At 46.5% G+C, this 17,010-nt stretch overlaps 1 protein-coding gene across 14 annotated transcripts in view; it reads right to left on the bottom strand.

Annotated features, from left to right (window-relative positions):
* The window catches only part of CAMTA1 (calmodulin binding transcription activator 1), a 226,464-nt gene that overhangs the window by 85,751 nt on the left and 123,703 nt on the right, over nt 1–17,010 (bottom strand). The gene's annotated exons all lie outside the window — the stretch shown is intronic.

Raw genomic sequence — 17,010 nt, 5'->3', positions numbered from 1 at the left:
AGTTTATTGCTAAGAAAGCAATATTATTTTCTGACTTCACTGGCTTTTAATATGTGGGGATGGGGACAGGTGTGCGCATGATCACATATTCCCCTTTGCCAAAGGTGATTAGTTTTCCTTGAACATAGTGGTTTATGCATGCCAGGATTCTGCAATTACAAAAGGAAAAAAAAAAAAGAATGAGGGGATTTTGCCCACATTCCCACATCCTTAAGTAACTGCCCTTCCTTGAACACCTCCAGAGACGGTGACCCCACCATTGCATCACCACTCTGTCAGACAAGAAATTGCCCCCACTCCCCAACCTGAACCTCCCCGGCACCACCAGGGTGCCCCAACAGAATGGCATAATGGGGGGAGTGCTGCCCTCAGGTGTGTGGGTAAAGGCGTGAACGAGATCACCACCTGCACGGTCAGCTTGAATATTAAGGGTGTGAAGGTCTGCAAGCTTCTATCACAGAGCTACTTCAAAAATACAGATGGCAAAGATTAACAGTGTTTTAAAATAAGTCAAAGGTATATTTCACATGCAAGAAAAAAGAAAAACCAAGGAGGAAAAAAGAGGGAAAAAAAAGAATTCAAAGAAAAGCTTAACATCTTAATCCTGCCATTCAGCATGGGAAAAAAGCAGACTGTTTGCTGAAGATAATCCCTGACAGCAATCCTTGGCTCCACTGAAGGTCTGCACCGTGCGGCTGTGCTGACTCAGAGCTGCCTCCCATGTTGGAAGGCAGTTTGGGAGCTGTGGGGTCACCGAGTCCCAGCAGCTTCCCAGCAAGGACCTGGCAAGCAGCGCAGCTCTGGGCCTTCCCAGCACGTGCATGCAGTGCTGCTGCCTGCCTGACACGGAGCCTGAGGCAGAAGTTAAAGGACATCAACCTTAGGAAAAGCTAAAGTGAAACAAGTGACAGATCCCAGAAGGGACCACTGAACACAGCGTGGTGGAAGAGGAGATTTCCTCCTCGCAGCGGTAGGTGCTGTGCTCTGTGCACTGCCCGGCCCCTTGGGTACCTCCTCCACTCCAGGCTGCTGTGGCATGCTTAATGCTTTTAGTTAAAGGGGTCTTTAAAACCATCTCTTGCTCAAAACAGACAAAAGGGGTTTCATTAGCTGGGTCTTCTTTTTCTCTCTCTTTTTTTTTTTTTTAATGGGGGAGGTAAAAAATGCCAAAGCCTGTGTGTCTGTGGCTATGTTAATGCAGGCTGGGCTCTCAGCCAACACATTAAGTGAAATCGAATTCCTGAAACCAGCTTTAATCAGCAGATTTTTAAGGTTAGAATTACTCTCTCCTCTACAAGGCTTGCCAAGGTTAATTCTGTCCTGAGCATGCTGAATTAATGGCCTGGACAGAGGAGAGCTGTTTTTCCCCAATTCTCTTTTGAAATTTACAAAATGTCTGGGAGTAAAGAAAGAGCATTTCTGAGCAACTGGAAGAGAGGGGGTGATGGGTTCCATGTTGGAAACAGACCCACAGGTTTGTGTCACCCCACAGTTGAGCGCCGGGCACCACAGGGCAGCTCTGGGGAGCCACGGCCACCTTGCAGGGAAGGGATGTGCTTGGCTTCACAGATTATATGGCATTCAGAGGTTTAAATCACAGCTTCATATCCCCTCAACCCTCCAGTAGACTGTAAGCAGGATGAAGGCTTTGGCCAAAAGCACCATAAGGATGTTTGCTGGGAGGCAACAGTCAAGTGAAGGAGCCTACAGAGTAGGGATGAGCTCCACTTTGTCTCACACCTTTCTAAAATTGACTGATAATTGAACAAGAAAGGGCTCTTTCTGGACAGAGAGGGATAGCTGGGCAATTAGAACTGCCTGCTCTTCCATTTATATGCAGTTCACGTCTTGCATTATCAAACTCCTGAAAACTGGAGAAAAAAAAATCAAAGTATTAGTGGATTTTTCATCCTGAGCTCCTTAAAGTGATTGCAGCTTATTTAAAAATAATACAATAATGCTGAGGTGTTCTTCCTTAACAAGAACACCTTGGGAATGGAAGTAGGAGAGCAAGGAATCAAAAATTCAAGATGGGGTTGGTCAGGCTTTGAAATTCTCCTCCCCAGTGAGTTACACTAGTGGATATTTATATAAAAAAAGTCTAGATTTTGTTCAGATTTTCACACTGAATTCCCAATTCCCTTAATAAGAAGCTAAATCAATCTTTAGAGAACAAACCAAGTAAGACCTGTGGCTCTAAATTATTAAAATATACTCTAGTCATTTTATGGCATAAGGCATCATTCACCTTCCAGCAGCTCTCACACACCACGTGTGCCCCATCCACGTTAGAGGGAACAGATCAGGTCCTCTGCCTCCAGGCCTATGGGGAGGCAAGGGACAGCCCTGGCTTCTTGCACAACGCCGCTGTCCTGGTGCCCCTCCTTTCCCACAGGGAATAACACAGAGCTTGCAGCAGAATCTACTGCTGCAGTGGATCAGACCTCCCAGGAAAGACAAATGAGGCTTTAGCTTCATTCTTTGCATTCCAAAGATAAGATACAGGTCTCCTAAATTAACTGTGGTACCTGAGCCCAGTCAAGTTCTGCTCTCAACCTCAGCCTCCACATTATCTCCTCACAGACGCCACAGAAAAAGTAGAACAGTAATTTAAGCCACACACGCTGTATGTCTGAGAAATGCAGATGTAGAAGAAACAAGCTTTCTGTCGCCTTCCACTGCTCTGAAATACGGCTGTACGCCCAGGGAGCACCGCCCAGCACACCAGCAGCACTGCATCTCGTGGCCATGCAGAAGTGGCACGGCTCTGGATCTCAGGCACTTGAGGACAACGCAGTGCAAGGTGTAAAGGACAGCCCAGCACTCCTCCCTGAGAGGTTCGTTCCTCCAGCACTGTAACCTGTGTGCCAGAGACAGCACTTGGTACACAACCACAAGAACTCTGCCCTCTCTATTGCTGACGCCTCCATTCTCTCTCCATATGGACACTGTTGCTATCCCACTCTTTTCCCTGACTCTTCCACATCCCAGCAGATGCTCTGCCCAATCTTCCTGGAAACAATATCTGAATTCCATACAAAACAAACACCATGGGCAGAAGTTTGCTGGCTGCTTACATTAACATATTTGTTTCACACGTAGGAGCCACTTTCCATTTACATCTGTAAAACCCACAACATTCTCTGCCAATTTTCTCCGGAGGGGCAGAACGTGGTTAGAAGAGCAGGGCAGCTTTGGGCTTCATTCTGTAAGGTGAGCTGCCTATTTGCCACCGAATGAGTAAGCGGCAGGGAGAACCCTCAGCCTTGGGTGTCATCTCTCCTCTCAAACAAATCCGAAGGAAGTGCCCCCTGAGATCAGGTTATCGTGTAGCAGATGGTCTTTCCTTCAGGACACGGACGCTAAAGCCACAGACACGTTCCAAATCCATTTAAACATCAGATTACACTCGCCCCTGTCAGCTGAAGGAGCTGGGAGACAGCAGCAGCTCCAGCCCGCTCCATTAATCAAAATTCAGTGAGAAAAGCCAACACGCCGCTCTAAAATCTCCTGACTCGGTGCCAGCACCCCGCACAGGGATCCTAATGCCATCAATCTTCCTTTTTCTCCTCCAGCAGTAAGATGCAGCTGGGGAGGGGGAGAGCAATGACAGAGGCTTGGCCAAAGGAGCAGAGCCAGGAGAAGATTTTTTTTTTTTGACAACTCTCAAAATGACACTGAGTTGATGGGTATCAAAGGGGAAACCGACCTAAGCAGCCCTTTGTGCAATCAGCCCCGGCTCAGCCCTCACAAACACAGACGTGTAACAGCGGCTGAACCCAGCAGCTTTGCACAGCCATGCAGGAGGGCAGATGGGTGACACTCCGTGGGGTTAATTTTCATTTAAAAGGAAAAAAACACGTCATAACATAGGGAGGCATCCAACATTTCCTGCTGTGCCATCTCCACCACAGCAAGTCTTCCACTAAACCACGGCTAAACAGGTTTTCTCACTGCTGATCTTAGAGAGACAGCAGAGCTGAGGCTTTTCCCCCCCAACATTTCCACTCTGTGCCACTCAGAGTAACAGACACTGCCAAAGCCCGCTGTGCCCGCAGGACCTGAAGCCAAGCCGTATCCCCGCAGCAGCCGTGCCCATTCAGGGAGCTTTTGTTACCAGGGATTTTCCTGGTTACCTCATGACTCGCTAGGAAGCAATTTTTGAAACATTCAGTATTGAATGGGGTATTTCAACACTTCATGGGTGATTTTCCAAACTTTTTTTCCCCCCCTCTGTGGAATTCTGTGATCACCACAAGGACGGCAGGTTTTCATTTTCTGACTCTTATCACTACTCTTGTGATGTCCCTCCACCATCCCTGCCATGCAGCCCAGCAGCCCCCAGCAAGTGATGCTTTCAGCACTTTCTCGGGTTTTCCCAGTGATTACTACTTCCTTTCGATCTGATCTTCCAACAAAGGCTGTGTCTGCCTGCCACATCATTGCACGGGAAAAATGAGATATGCCAAACTGCACCATGTAACACTGAAGGAAATGACAAACTATTGTAATAATAATAAAGACTCAGTAGCTGCATATCTTCCAGTATGCCCCAAGCACTCTGTTCTACACATTCTCTTTATGCCGGTGGCCTGCGTGTTTTCTGGTACTATCCATTCACTATTGAATCCTCTGGCACTCACCCATTGATCTCTTACCTGCAGCTCAATAGTAAATTAAAGTCCAAGGTCAGGCCTTTTTGAACAGGCTGTTTACATTCAGTGCAAGTCCTTGCCTCTCTCTGAGGAAGCCTAGAAGTGGACATTGGCTGCTGATCCATTCACCATTACCAGTTTTGATTGTATCAGCCAGAAGGAAAGGGCTTTGATCCACAGGAACAGGCAGCCAAAGAAATAAGTTTCTATTTGTGCCACCTGCAGAAAGATGAGCAGGGAGGGGGTTTCTGCAACAAAAGGTGAAAGTCTCTCCTGCAAGGTGAGGGGAGCAATCACTGCAGTGCTGAGACCCAGAGGCACCGGGTCCTGAGCTGCAGACACAGGATAAGGGCTGAGGAGCTGCAGTCCTTCCTTGCAGGAGGAGAGGGGAACCCAGAGCCAGCCTAAAAGCCTGCAGAGGCGACATGCTGAGATCTCAGCAGCGCCAGCCCAACACGCAGATATGGGCAGCAGCGATGGGAGACGACATCACTGCACCTTCCTCAGACAGCAAGAAGCATGTCAGCTCCCCAACCTTCTACGGCAAGCTGAAACAACACAGCAGCATGCTATGTGCTACCAAACTCATTTCTTTATGCCGGTAACTCTTTTAATAAGAATTCTTTAAATATTTATGAGAAGCGAAGCATGAGGCCGGTTCAACAAGACACGATCGCTTTAATCTCGGCACGCTCTGCAGCATTCTTGCCTGACTCCAGAGACAGCAGAGACAACTTGCAGAGTCACCTAATCCCCTGAAGATGAAATTCCAGTCTTGCTGCAGTTGATGGGAATTTTGCCAACGACTTCAACGTGGTGAGAGTTTTAACATCCTTCTTTGCAAGTCACCTAAACAACATCCCGTGCTCTGTCACAATATTAAAAGCACAAGGCTCTGCTGCTCCAAAAAGGGAACATTAGACAGCATTTCTTCAAGAGCAGAATTTGATATGCATTTTATTTGCAGAGCTGTCAATTCCAAGACAATTTCATAGGAACCGCCTCCGCTAGCCTGCTCATTTACTGTTCAAATTGGTATTAGCCACACGCTGCAATTGGGTTATCCCTGAATTTTGACTGAAGCTAATCTCGTAACATCTTTCTTAAATTAAACAGGAAACAAAATCCACAGCCTGGTCCTGATGCAGGATAATTGGTATGCAATCCCGCATATCTACCTGTAGAAGCTGTCTGTTCAGAAGTGCACATTCCTTTACAAGTATGGGGATACCTTAATCTCAGCCTAGCTTTACCTTCAGGGAAGCTGTATCCTGGAGCTGCCAGGAGTTAAGCCCTCCAGATGCAATAGTGCAATTTGTATTCCAACCAGCAGGTCTAGCTATCAACATGTTTGTCTCCTGTATCTGCCAACCCTTATTTATAATCCCATTCAGATTAATGAATGACTGTAGTTCTCATCACAAGAAATTTGATTAATCAATTTAAGTGCTTAATCACCCCAGCCCTGGTGTGAACTGTACAGAAGGGATGTTGCCTCAACATGGACAAAACTGCAAGATGTCGAAGAAAAATGTCACAGCTCCACCTCTGAAACAAGGCTGTACATGGACGCCTGGCAGGATTACATGGCTTCCAGAAGCTCACAGTCTTCTTAGAGCTAGCAGTCACGGTCAATCAGATGTGAAACAACTGTCTGAAACCATCTCTTAGCCTGACACAAAGGACTTTGCCTTGCAACTAATTTCTTATCACTCATTTGCCACCAAACAGTGAAACTCAAAGTCATCAAAACAATGGGGATCCCATGGCGTGCAGCACTGCGCTGCTCCAGCAGCAGCTCAGGTCATTGCCTCCTGTTGTCACACGAACAAAAACATGAAGCACAGAATGAGCAACACAAGCACAACACAGCTTCCCCTAAAGCTAAAGTGAGAGAAACGCTGGCTGTTCATTGCTCAGCTGCACACGTTCTCCAGCCCAGACCTAGATGAGCGAGCACCTGGCAGCAGATCCCTACCAAACCTAATATCTGCAGCATCACCTCTGCCCCCAGGAGTCAGATGGGGACATGGAACACACAGCATGGTGTCAGCTCTGCTGATGGACAACTTAATGACACCCCATTAAACATGAACCGATTTGAGCCATTTGTAAGAACAGGGCTGGATGGAGTAAGCTTGACATGAAACCTTGACATGACACTCTGGTGCCACTGGCATGAGTGAGGGGTTAATAAAAGGGAAAGCAGTAGCAAAGGCTGCTGTGCCCCCCCAAGACAGTGCTCTCTCACTGCACCCATCCTGACATGGGATACACAAAACCCACAGCCCAGCTCTGCAGCACAAACAACGCAGGTCCTGCACACCAGGTGGGCTCCAGCAGCCTGTGCCCTTTTTCCAGGTATGAGGATTTCCTGACTGCCACCACAAGGCTGGAAGAATTGTGAGCTGGGAAACAGTGCAGCATATTAAAGTCAGACTGAAATATGACCACAATACACAAAAGCATTTTGTATTTATTCTCTTTTAGGAATGTTATAAAGAGAATATAATGAGAATGTTGCAAACAAGTCAAGTGTTTTCTTCCTAATCCGGCAATAAAAATATGTCAAAGAAATGCTTAAAATCCTAATAGGAGAACAAAAAAATAATGGCTGAGGCTATGACAGGATTTAGCTGTGATTTTACTTGAAGGCTTTAATCATGTCTACTACACCATAAATGGAAAATCAGATACAAACCTGTACTATGAACATCCACATCGGCTGCCTCAGCTGCTGGAAGAGCTGAGACCGAACAAATTCAGTGGAGGTTGATGAGGGTGGGGAGAAGACTGAACACGTATATCTAAGGAAATGTTGTAATAAAAGAACAAAGGGTCCCTTGATTAAATTAACGTCTGAAAAACTCAGAATAAAAAGGAAATACTTTTTTTTTTTTTCGATGGACAGAGAAGCTTTAGAAGTCAGCACTGGGGAAAAGGGAGAGTTCAACGTTGGAGATGGATTTCAAAGGGAGGGCTGAATAATTGAACAACTCAGAGCATAGCAGTGTTATGACGAAGGCTTGGGCAAGAACAGTCAAGGGGGACAGCATCAATAGAGCCACCTGACCTTGAACCCTTTGGAAACACACAGACTGTAAAAGCTGAGCTCCTTTTTGGGTGCTCTCAGGTGCACCGTTCAATAGAAACACCTGCAGAGATGAGGGGGAAACAAATCCTACAGGGAATCCGACAGGGAGCCAGGAGGGTGGGAAAGGTCATGCTGGCTTAGAGTGAAAATGTCAAATATCCAATAAATGACATCAAACACCACTTTCTGAAGCCCACCTGTCTTCAGTGCAGCCGTAATGCAGTCAGGCTGTACTGAAGTTAGAAGTTGCTATTACCCAATGGAATGTCTTTCGGGGGGGGAGAAGATCAATACAGCACAGGGCCAGAAGGGAAACTGCACAAGATCTGGTGAAAAGCTGCCTGAGCCAGTATCTCTTGCACACATGACAGAGAAAAGCTGCAGGGGCTAAAATGATGGTGGTGGGAGAGCACAGGGCAGGGCTGCAGCAGGAACACAGCCCCAATCCAACTGATAAATATTTAAGTATCTGAAATAACTTTTGGGAGCTATGAATTGCGCACACAGTTTTGTCATAGATTAATTCTGTGCTAGAATGGAACGGAAGTCTTAACTGAAATTTTTTCAGCAGCCACTCCTGTGCAAAGTTAGCCCCAGTGTTATGACTGGGCTGTACCTCCAAATAACACAGCCAGCTGCTTTGTGAGCTACCTGACTTCTTGGTCCTGTTCTCTACTTAGAGCATTGCTTTAAGGCCTGAAACACTGGAGTTGTCTTCCTTCATCACCTCTCAGTTCTTCACAGATGTGCCACAATGTGCCACGCAGCTCCCACTGCACACCATGGAAAGCCACACTGTTGTGGCACAGCTGCCTGTCAGCCAGCAAGGGAGTGCAGAGGGCCAGCATCCGCTCCTCCATCACTGGAAATATTCCTCATGTCAGTTCGTTTAATGCATTCAGCAGCTCCTGAGTTCCAAACACTCCATACTCTTTCCAATGAATCCCTTAATTGAAAAGCATTTACACAACCTAAAACAAATTATTGTGTATGCCAATACTAAATCTCTCCTTCCCAATTTAAAATCCTCAGACCTTCGCTATCGTTCGCACACACTGGCAGGAACCACAGGAAGCAAGCATTTAAGAACGTCTTTCTGGATGAGCTGTCGTGGAAATACCAAGTTTCAATTGCTTGCAATCAGCACAAATATCCTCTCCTGCCCCACAAACACCAGTGCAAGATGAGTGCGCCTCAAGTCTACAGCCAGCAAACAGGGCGGAGCGCTTTTGTCATTCCTTCAGCAGAAAAACAGCGGCGTTTTACTCGTGTTCATTTGGAATGGCAGAACAGAAAGCTCATCTGGGTGACAGGAGAGAAACGTTGGTCTGATTCTGCAAGGAGGCGCAGACTGCGCAGCAGCACAGCTCCAGAGCCTCCCTCCAGTCATCCCAGCCCATTTGATCTGCAGGATTCGGTGCTGTTTCTGCCTTGTGAAGACTTTCAGGATCGCGATGGCAGAACGCCATCCCTTGGGCGCACTCCTTTCTTACAAAGCCGCTGCCTGCACAGAGGAACTTCAAACACCTCCTGCAATTTTCACCAGCTAAAGATACAGATTAAAAGAAGATCAATACTTCCACATGTAGCTCATAGCTTCTGGACATGCACAACGTTCAACAGATCAGGTTTAAGCGCTGCTTCATTTTGGTAAACAGGAATTTATCAGTCACTGGGAGAGAAGACAAGAACACACGTTGAAATACCTGCCCACTGTCAGCATAAAGCATTTCATCTGCTCTGACCACATCCTGAGCTTTCCTTCAGCTGCCTACAGCCCCAAACTGAAAAGCAGTATTGCCTCCGTCACTGAAACCATCTCACGTTTAAAATAAAATACCCCAAAAAATCAGGGGAAAGTTCTGGGTTGCCAGCTTCCCCAGACTGTATGCTAAAGCTACAGAAAGCGTCATTAAAAAGCAGTCCCAGGAGCAGGCAGAAATCTGTTCCCTCAGCTGTCCCATTCATCACTTCCATCCAACACGTTGCCTGCGGGTTTACAAATCACAAGGAATTTACCAAGCGGGTTTTCATAAGTAAAAGTGGACAATAAATCACCACCCTACCAACGGCAGCCACATAACACATGCAGCTCCACTTTTGTGCCAAATTTCATTATTGGTAACTGTAAAAAAAAAAAAGTAATAAAAAGAATTAAAAGTAAATCCCCAAAGAATCTCCCGGAACTGCGCTCTGCTGAACCCCTTGAGCTACACAGGCACCAGGGAGCAGAGGGGCCGGGCACCACGCTCCTGTATGGAGGAGATGAAATACAGCAAAAAGCCATTTCCTTCCCATGACTCCAAGCAACGTATGATCCACCGAAAGCCTCACAGTAACATCTGAGCATATGTGAACTGTCACTAGTCTTCTACTTCCACAAAGTCTGTTTTTATCACGCTAACAGCACAAGAAAACCATCTTTACCAAGCAGAACAAAGTGTGTTCCTCCCTGATCAGCTATTACAAGAATCACAGAATCACAGAATGACCTGGGTTGGAGGGGACCTCAAGGATCATGTAGTTCCAACCCCCCTGCCTAGCAGGGCCACCAAACATACACCTTTACTAGATCAGGTTGCCCAGAGCCTCGTCCAACCTGGTCTTGAACACCTCCAAGGACGGGGCATCCACAACATCCCTGGGCAGCCTGTTCCAGGACCTAACCACCCTCCTAGTAAAAAACTTCCCCCTAACATCCAACCTAAATCTTCCCTCTTTTAACTTAAAACCATTTCCCCGTGTCCTGCTATTATCAGCCCTTATGAAGAGTTTACTCCCCTCCTGGGAGTAAGTTCCCTTCAGATATTGAAAGGCTGCAATGAGGTCGCCCCGCAACCTTCTCTTCTCCAGGCTGAACAAACCCAACTCCCTCAGCCTGTCCTCATAGGGGAGGTGCTCCAGCCCCCTGATCATCTTCGTGGCCCTCCTCTGGACCCTTTCCAAAATCTCCATGTCTTTTTTGTACTGAGGGCTCCACACCTGAACACAGTACTCCAGATGGGGCCTCACAAGAGCAGAGTAGAGAGGGACAATCACCTCCCTATCCCTGCTGACCACCCCTCTCCTGATGGAGCCCAGGATCCCATTTGCTTTCCGGGCTGCCAGAGCGCACTGCTGGCTCATGTTAAGTTTCTCATCTATCAGGACCCCTAGGTCTTTCTCTGCCGAGCTGCTCTCAAGGACAACTCCCCCCAGCCTGTACAGGTGCCTGGGGTTCTTCCGGCCCAAGTGCAAAACCTTGCACTTTGCCTTATTGAACCTCATTAGGTTCACCCGAGCCCAGCTTTCAAGCCTGTCAAGGTCCCTCTGAATGGCCTCCATTCCCTCCACCGTATCGACTGCACCACTCAGACTTTTCTCTCTACCAGGGCCAGGCGTTGCGTGGCAGCGTGATTCTCACCCTGGGCATTTTGTCACCACCAAGCATTGCTCCGCATGGGCTAAAATGGCTTTAAGCACAAAATCCCTGTGGACAAATACATTTCCAGGGCACGATCCCCCTCGAGAGACATGTGTAGCAGCTTCTCATTGGCACGCAGTCACCATTCCCTTCCAAACTGCTACATCACAACAGAAAGACCAAATGCCCTGTGGGAGCAGTAAGCACTTCTGCACCGCACACAGTAAGCCCTGCAGATGAGGGCCATCAGATCCCATCCCCTTTCCTACGAATTGCCCACTTCCCTCTGCAGTACAGCACCCGGACAGCCAGCAGCAAAGCAGCTCTGCAGGAAGGCACCAGGGCAGCAATAGGACATCATGGTGCAGGGGCAGCTCCCCACTTTTGGGATGCAGCCTCCAACTTCACTAGAGCTTTGCTTAACTGCTACAGGTATGATGATGATCCCCAGTGTCCTTTTCCCACCTCTGGTTCTGTGGAGCACAGAGCCTGAGTGGCACAGCACTGAGGACAGACAGGCATTAAATAATCCATCCGTTCCTTTTGCTCTCATCCCACACTGAACCTGCAGGGGCAGGGACGTGGCCCACACTGGGTCAGGATTGCATTTTGCTTCAGAGAGCTTTTAAAAAGCAATGTTTTCGCTCCCATTAAGCACCAAGCTCTGACAGACACCGGCGTTCCCCCGGGACTCGCGCTGCCGCTCTGCAGTTGTTGCTGCACCTCCTCAAACTTTTGATAGATTCTCATCTAAAATCGCAATTAACACCTTTTGCAGGTCGCCCCACAAGATTAATCTTCTGAACATAAGATTAATGAAAACGCATGCAGAAATATTTAGAAAATATTTTCTCTATTAATCTCAATCAGCAGCAGATTACCAGTAGGACAGCTAATGAAGATGTGACATCATTGAGGTGAAAGCAGGCAGAACCACGCTGCAGCTTTCCTGGGCACTGTGGCACAATGCCTCTGACAGGAGCAGCTTTGGGTTGCTGCCATTTATCGGGGGACACACCACATCAATAGACAACGGGCTCTCAGGAAGTTTAAAGGCAGCTCACAAATCTCTCATTCCACATTTTCTCCATGATGCTTAGTATTTACGAAGCTCAAATCAGTAGCTAGAGCTCAATTTTCTTTGTATTTGTATTGCACTCCTGAATCCATCTTTACCCAGTATCAATCTCTGGTTTTCCAGCACCTAAACACCACAGTCCCTGGTCCATAACAACGCATTCCATTATGACCAAAGCCATCAGTTCCCCAACATGGGGCCATGCAAATTGAAAGTTCTCAGTCCGCAGACAATTCAACCACATCACTGCTTTGGTTTTGTTTAGAAGTTTAGCTGTAGATGCTCCTCATCTAGAGAGCTTTTAAACAGATGCAAAACGCTAAGAGTTGTTCAAGCCAATTACATAAAGAATTGTTTCTTCATTACCTTTTTCTGCACAGTGTTAAACTTTTAAACCGGAAATTATTTTGCTGTCACCCTTCTGTGTTTACTGGTTGCAATGCTGCATTTTGGTGCGGTGTAACAATATCTATTTTGGCTGTAGCAGATGCAAATGTGTGGCAAATGTACCTCTTCTGCCTTCAGGAAGGAACTTTGCTCTTACCTGACTCACTACAAAATCAATCATGATGTGTACTTAATACTCTCCTTGAAGGAAAGGAAAGCAGCAGGATGAAAAGCTAAAACCACATCCTTCGTCCTTTGTAAGGGACACAGAGCTTCATGGTGACTGCATCCTTCAAAGCTCCTTGTTCTTCCCAGGCTGATAGCAAACAATTACAGGGAACCTGTGCTGGCTTCCTCCTTCACAATTCATCCCTCTTTTCATAGCTACCCTCAACCAACGCATTTTCAGATCAACACCAAAGACCTGTTTTAGGTCAGCACTGAACTGAGCAGGACAGCTGAACATAATATTAACAACAGTTATCTTCAAATCTTGGTGTTTTTTTTAATTTTTTTTTTTTTTTAATGTGCTCTTAATAAATTAGGCCTTACCTTTGCAGTAGCTCACTATTAAGGATGCCACCTCTTAAAGGACAGCATTCGGTTTATAAAGCGTGAGTATTGCTTATTTCAAGGTTCACTTGCGACTTTAATTTGGGATAAAATAGTAAAACAGTCAAGCAACGAGAGAGACTGCCTCGTGCTGAGGCTGAAGCTGGCTGTGACTGTCAGCTGAGCATCCTGCAGGGCTCGGGGAGAACACAGCTTGTGGCATTTCCCCCTTGAGCTGCAGGCAGACCCAGCCTTGCTCATCCGTTGGTCTGCAGATGCCCCCCGTGTGACCCCCACAACCAGCTCCTCTCACACAGAGGATGGGGGTCCAATAAGTACCAAGTTTAATGCTACCCTATTTAATGATATTTTCACTTCAACTGAACTGTAAAATTAACTGAGAACTTACACTAAAAAAAAAGACTTTTATTTTATGCTGATCATTAACTAAGAAGGTTTCACACTTGAGGTCTGTTATATTCAAGGGAACTGAAATTGCTTATATCAATTACCTTATTCTATGAGAGCAGACCTCAAACTGTTTTGCTACTATGCAAAATGAGAGAATGGTGGGAAAGGTTCCCCTCCCAGCCTTGTTGTGCCAGCCCTCAGTCCAAGCATGAGACACAGCCCAACTGCTGGGCAGCACGGCAGGCATGGCAGGAAAGGGCCATGAGCCAGGACATGTGTGCCAGCTGCCCCTAGGTGAGGAGGGGGCTGCTCTGTTTGGCCATTTGTATGGGCATTGGACACCCCAGATGTCAGCTGGCACAGGATTAGGATCAAAGACATTGGCAGTGCCCAGCTGACTGGATTAACCCACAGAGTAACAGCATCCCATTCCCTTTTGATGGGAAATGAGAAGTTTTTTGCAGCATGGAGTGACTGGCACAGGTTGCCCAGAGGGATGGTGGTGCCCAACCCCAAGACTGCCAAGGTCAGCCTGGAGGGACTCTGAGCACTGATGGAGCTGTGGGCATTCAACTGGGAAATCTCAGCATTCCAACTATCCCCACAATAAGATACTCAAACAAAAAACAAGTTGAAACAAGCTCCAACCAACAGCTAAAAGCCTAAAGCAAATATCTGCGCAGGCTTATTTATTCAAAGAAATATCAGTGGCTGTTGCACAGCTAAGATTAAATGCTCTATTAGTAGAAAACAAACCAAAGGAATACAGACACTGTGAGAACAGTAACAGCAACCCTGGGAAATTCCTATCAGTTCCAGTGCCAAACCCACCACCATCTCCTGGAGAGGATGCTTTACCCTTTGGTGTAATCAGTACTGACAAGAAAGCTGAACGTGCACCAGAAGCAGAGCCAGATGCAGTCTGCAGCACATTTGTTTGAACAAGAGAACAAAACTCAACAGTTGGGATGAGCAAACGCAGCTCAGTGAATTGCTCTGCAGGATTTACAGACACTCAGGGAGGTTTCATGAAGTCAAGCCTCACACTCAGAAGTCACCATCTCAAATTTGTAAATGAAGTGATTCATTGGGATGGTAACAGCAGCACAAGAGAGAGTCATCCGGAGAAGAATAATGCAGGCAGGTATTTGTGAAGCTTGGGGCTAATTGCAGCTTTTGGGGCTTCTTAAGTATTGATTACACCATCCCACAAGGGTGCGACTTCCCCAGTGTTTGGTGATGAACCTGCCACCACGAGTCATTAACAAGCACACCTCTCACGCACAACAAACTGCGCTGGAGGGGAAAAGCAGAGGGCGAAGAAAAGGACTCTATCTAGAAATGTAGCTTTCACCAGCATTGCCAATTTCTCAGCAGGAACATCAAGTGTTTCCTCCATCTGCCCAGTTCTCTCCAACTTACATAGCCCTGTTTTCATTTTGACATGGGACATAACATGAAGGGTTTTTCCAGGGCCTCAGCCCAGCAAACCCACTGCTCAGCACACACCTTCCTAACCAAGCTGCCCACACTACAAGGTGCAGACAGGACCTCAAGGCTTTGATAAGTGGAAATCTCATCTTCAGTTTGCGTTTACAGGCTGCAGTTCTTGCTCCAGGTAATCCTGGTGCCAATGCTGTCCTTCAGTTTACATAGCTTTTAGCTTTTCACCTCCTCACTTTATTTCTTTGACATTTGTGGATGCAACGGCCATAGCACCTCTCAGCCTTTGCTTTGCCAGATTAACCAAGCTAAACAAGTTTTTTATTTCTTCCCATAAAACAACCCATTTTCCTGATTAGTCTGAGTTGTCCTTTTCCATTCTGCTTTCAGCTGGGGTTCCCTGAACACCTTGTACACAGCATTGCAAACAACACTACCTTGTTCAGTGCCCTGCAGCTATTGATTACCCCTTCTTACAGCATCCCAGGGTTGCATCTGCCTTTCTAACACCAAAGAGCACAAGTCATTAATCACAAAAGCATTTCTAAGAGTTCCAACAGAAAAAGATGCAAGTCCATTTTCTTGTTTGCTGAATAAAAGTGCCCCTTGCTCTATCATCAGCGTGCGTAAAGTGCTAAAGAAAACCAATACAACTTTCACAAATCAGTGTTGCACCACTGCTAGAAGAAAGTTGGTATAACAGCAAATGAACATATTGTGTCCTCTTCCTTAACTTCCTTGTAAAATATTTTATCTCCAAGGAAGTTCCGCAGAAAAGACTGCATTTGCATATAAATAATAGACATGTCAAAACATAAGGTGCTCTAATTTGGTATTCTTACCACGAGTGTTAAACATAATATGTATTAATTTCGTTAGATTTCAGTGTAACTCCACTGCTGCCACTGGCATTGCACAACTAATTGCATTACCAGGTATTTACTGAAGCCATGACTGCAGATTGTTCCTTGCAGCAACACATACTTTGGGACCATTCAGGCTGTAATTTAAACACAGCTTAATACTGCACTTTGTGGAGGAAAAGCAGGACCACAGTAGAGCTTTCGGGGGTAAAACTGGAAAGAAAAAAATAATAGAAGGGAAACTTCCTATGCAGGAGCACCAAATGCACTGGACAGCTGATGGAGCCAACAACTCAACTGCAGGCATCCAACAGCACCGCCTGTATCTGCCAGACCCAGCCCAAAGCATTAAACACTCACAAGAGCTCACAATGCAAGCAAAGAGTGCACAGTTATCTGTAAGTGATTAACAGCACAGCATCCAGACACGCCGTCAGAGCGTTCGCTGCCAGCAGCCAGGAGATGGTTTGTGTGCATTTCTCTCTGCCTCCCTGCATTTCAGTTACTACACAGCAGCAAAGTCCCAGAGGAAAGCTAATCTCTGAAGATAGCGATCCACTACAAGGAGCTGGAAATTGAAGTAAAAAGAATCCTGAATGTTAAAGGTGAACTTGAATTAAAGATCCATTGCACACTTCGCCTTGGTCCATGACAGACGTGAGCTCTAGGGCACAAAGAAGGCAAAGCTGTGAGCAGATGCCTGCAGTGCAGTACAGAGCTGGCTCGCAGCCTCCCACAGCAAACACAGCTGCTTCCACCCATTGAGAAGTGCTTAAATGCTGAGAAAGGCCAAACATGCACTGACCAGTCTGCTTCAGGAAGTATTTCAAGTAGTTGGGCATCACTCAGATGGCAAGTTTGCTGCATCCTTGCTGATAAGTGCTACACAGCCAACATACCCACATAGCTGAGCAGAGAAGCCACAGGGATAAGGATGTCAGTACATGCAAAATGTTAATGAATTAGGCCCAACAGAGATAGAAATCTGCAACCTGAGACCTTAAAAAAAAAATCAGTGTTTATATGAATTAATAGTATTAAATATAGAGCTAGGCAGGTAGATACTGTAAATCAAAAGCTGTTGGCAACAGGCCACCCCAGAGCCCATTCTGCCCATCCATCTC

This window comes from Phasianus colchicus, chromosome 22, assembly GCF_987193195.1.
Source record: "Phasianus colchicus chromosome 22, bPhaCol1.hap1.1, whole genome shotgun sequence".
Classification (NCBI taxonomy): domain Eukaryota; kingdom Metazoa; phylum Chordata; class Aves; order Galliformes; family Phasianidae; genus Phasianus; species Phasianus colchicus.
The sequence above is the reverse complement of the archived record's forward strand: the minus strand, read 5'-3'. Positions and strand labels throughout refer to the sequence as shown.